Source organism: Perognathus longimembris, chromosome 4, assembly GCF_023159225.1.
Source record: "Perognathus longimembris pacificus isolate PPM17 chromosome 4, ASM2315922v1, whole genome shotgun sequence".
NCBI lineage: Eukaryota > Metazoa > Chordata > Mammalia > Rodentia > Heteromyidae > Perognathus > Perognathus longimembris.
This window is the reverse complement of record NC_063164.1, coordinates 22,130,875-22,134,785: the sequence shown is the minus strand read 5'-3', so window position 1 is coordinate 22,134,785 and position 3,911 is coordinate 22,130,875. Positions and strand designations below refer to the sequence as shown.

The 3,911-nt window shown below is 40.0% G+C and overlaps 1 non-coding gene across 1 annotated transcript; it reads right to left on the bottom strand.

The window, feature by feature from the left end:
- Positions 1-320: 320 nt before the first annotated feature.
- LOC125350988 lies at positions 321-426 on the bottom strand. The gene has a single exon (XR_007210887.1). It is a non-coding gene; the product is annotated as a U6 spliceosomal RNA (small nuclear RNA).
- Positions 427-3,911: the final 3,485 nt, after the last annotated feature.

The window sequence follows — 3,911 nt, the reverse complement described above, 5'->3', positions numbered from 1 at the left end:
TTTGGTTGTTTTTAAAAAAATTTTTATTATCAATCTGATGTACAGAGAGGTTACAGTTTCATGCTTTAGGCATTGGATACATTTCTTGTACTGTTTGTTACCTCGTCCCTCATTCCCCTCTCCCCCCTCCCCCTTTCCCCCCCATGAATTGTTCAGTTCATTTACACCAAACAGTTTTGCAAGTATTGCTTTTGTAGTTGTTTGTCTTTTTTTTACCCTGTGTCTCTCTATTTTGGTATTCTCTTTCAATTTCCTAGATCTAATACCAGCATACACGGTTTCCAATATACTGAGATAAGATACAGAGATAGTGTAGGTACAAAAATATGGGACGCTTCACGAATTTGCGTGTCATTTTGCGCAGGGGCCATGCTAATCTTCTCTGTATCGTTCCAATTTTACTATATGTGCTGCCAAAGCAAGCACCTGGGATTTCTTAATCCCTGGGATTCCTTGCCACTGTTTGATGCCTTGTGGGGAGGCCTAGTGAGATGGTGAGATAAGTGGTTTTATACTCAAACCGAAGGCCTTCCTAACAGGCATCTGGCAGCTAGCCAGCAACTTGGCAGCAGACGTGACCTTTAATAGCCAACAAGGACATGTAGTGCTGCTTCTGGCTTCTGAACAGCTTTGTGGCTGTTCTTCCTGCAAGAACTCTGGCACTCAAGCTTGCCCTGGAACACTACATCTAAATTCTTGCATCATAGCAGGAACTCCCAGGAGATACTCCTTACCCTTGTTCTGTCTTTCTGCCAGTGCTCAGAATCAAAGTCTCATGTTTTCTCACTCTTTTTTTTTTTCAGCTATAACAACCTTGAAGTCTTTGGGGGTCAGGAAGGCTTGGGATTAGCTATTCAAGCAGGCATTGGTCTGTTCTTAGCAATTTTTCACCCACTCAATGCTCCTGAGTCCCAACCCTAGCCCCAAACCATAAGTTATGAAAATTTATCTTGAAAAGGTAAGTGATTAATAACCACCCCCCAAAAAAGTGAAAGAATCAAGAAGTTGCTTTAACAATCCATAAATTCATATGGAACAGCAAAAGACCTAGAATAGCCAAAGCAATTCTAGGCAAAAAAAAGCAGTGCAGGAGGTATCACAATACCAGACTTCAAGCTCTACTATAGAGCCATCATAACAAAAACAGCCTGGTATTGGTATAAAAACAGACCTGAAGACCAATGGATTAGAACTGAGGATCCAGAAATAAAACCGCACTCTTACAGTCAGCTGTTATTCGACAAAGGAGCTAAAGACGTACAATGGAATAAACGTAGCCTCTTCAACTACTGGTGCTTGGAGAACTGGGCAGCCACATGCAGAAAACTCAAAGTAGACCCAAGCCTATCACCATGCACTAAGATCAACTCAAAATGGATCAAGGACCTCAATATCAGACCTGAGTCATTGAAACTACTGAAGGACAGAGTAGGAAAGATGCTAGAACTTATAGGCACAGGAAGGAACTTCCTGAATATAGTCCCAGGGGCACAACAAATAGGGGAGAGACTCGACAAATGGGACTACTACAAATTAAAAAGTTTCTGCACAGCTAAGGACATAGCCACCAAAATAGAAAGACAGCCAACCATATGGGAAAGGATCTTTACCAGCACAGCAACAGACAAAGGCCTAATATCTGTCATCTACAGAGAACTCAAAAAACTAAGCCCCTCCAAGCCCAGTAAACCAATTAGGAAATGGCAAAGAAACATATGAGGAAATGTTTAACATCCCTGGTAGTAAAGGAAATGCAAATAAAAACAACCTTGAGATACCACCTCATTCCAGTTAGAATGGCCTATACTCTGAACTCAGGCAACAACAAATGCTGGAGGGGGTGCGGAGAAAGAGGAACCCTTCTTCATTGTTGGTGGGAGTGCAAATTAGTACAACCACTTTGGAGAACAGTATGGAGGTTTCTCAAAAAGCTCAATATAGACCTACCCTATGACCCAGCCATACCACTCCTAGGCATCTATCCTGAACAGCAGGTCCCAAGATATCAAAAAGACATTTGCACTTCCATGTTTATCGCTGCACAATTCACAATAGCCAAAATATGGAATCAACCCAGATGTCCCTCCACAGATGAATGGATCCAAAAAATATGGTACCTATACACAATGAAATACTACATAGTGATTAGGAATGGTGAAATATTGTTATTCACAGAGAAATGGTCAGAACTTGAACAAATAATGTTGAGCGAGACAAGCCTAGAACACAGAAAACAAAGGGGCATGATCTCCCTGATATATGACTGTTAAGATGGGGTGACGGGGAGACAGTAGAGACCATGTCTGTGAAACCAAAAACTGCTTGTCAAATGGTATTTCCCACAGGATTGGGTCAGCGACCCAACATTATGTAACTAAAACCAAATAACTACTCAACATATAAAGGTCAAATATTGACCTCTCAGTGGAATACAATAGCTCAAAAGCTATGTATGTACGTTCATGTAAGACTATTGTCGACATATTGTCTAATGTCGACATTACATTTAAAGCCCTAGGAGAATTTTCTTTGGCATAGGCCATGTGGCTACTGTATATGTTCTTGGTACATTGTGTATTGTATATATGTCTACCTGACGTAGGGAAGGGAAAGAAAAACAGGGTGTAAGATATCACAAGAAATGTACACACTGCCCTACTATGTAACTGTACCCTTTTTGCATAACACCTTGTCAAAAAATTTTGTTTAATTAATAAATAAATTACAAAAAAAAAAGAAAAAAAAAGAAGTTGCTTTAAAGATGATAGTGTTTACATGGGGCCCAGTGCTTTAAGGCATTTATCCTCACAAAAATGCATTGTGATACCATCTTTCCACAGTTAAAAAATCTGAGGTAAGCAACTAGCACAAGGTTCTCCTGATAAGATTGAGTAGAGTCATTGGAGCCTGTTCTTACATTTTTAAGTATCTTTCTAAGACACACACACACACACACACACACACACACACATTCCCCTTCACTGCCTCCCTCTTGTCTTTCCCCCACATCCCTATTCTTCTCATATCAAAATGCAAATAGTGATTGATAAGCCTAAGAAGAGATGGAAGTCTTAACTCCATTACATTAGCAATGCTTGAACTATTTGTTTTTGTCTTCCTCCACAAACAAGTTCCACAAGGATAATAAACAAGTTTTATTTGTCTATAGCACCTGGAAAATTACTGAACAGAAAGGCATGTAAAGACTCCCAGTAAATATTTGTTAAATGCATGCACGGACTAAAAAAAAATCAATGACCTAGAAAAATACAAAAGAGAATGCAAATAACAGATGAAATATTTTAACTTTTAAATTTAAACTTTTTATATGGAGTAGTTCATGAAATTACATGTCATTTGCATATGAACCATGCTAATCTCTGTAGGAATGTATGTGCTACAGAAGGAAGCTTAGTAGTGTTTTAAAATTAACAGGGAAAAAGAAGAGATTACTGCAATGACCTGAATGTTGATGTGGCTTGCAAAACTTGTATGTGGCAGGATCCTACTCACTGGAGGGTTTTAAGATTTGGAGCCCTTAGGAAGTGACTAGGTGAGAGAGCAGGACCTCTAAGAAAGGATTAATATCTTTACAAGAGCCCTGACCCTTTAAGTCATATGTGTTTAAAAAGAAAAGAGTGGGGCTGGGGATATGGCCTAGTGGCAAGAGTGCTTGCCTCATATACATCAAGCCCTTGGTTCGATTCCCCAGCACCACATATACAGAAAACGGCCAGAAGTGGCACTGTGGCTCAAGTGGCAGAGTGCTAGCCTTGAGCGGGAAGAAGCCAGGGACAGTGCTCAGGCCCTGAGTCCAAGGCCCAGGACTGGCAAAAAAAAAAAAAAAAATAGAAAAGAGTGCTTTATAAGGAGCCCACGCCAATACAGGAATTTACTAATACCTGGATCTT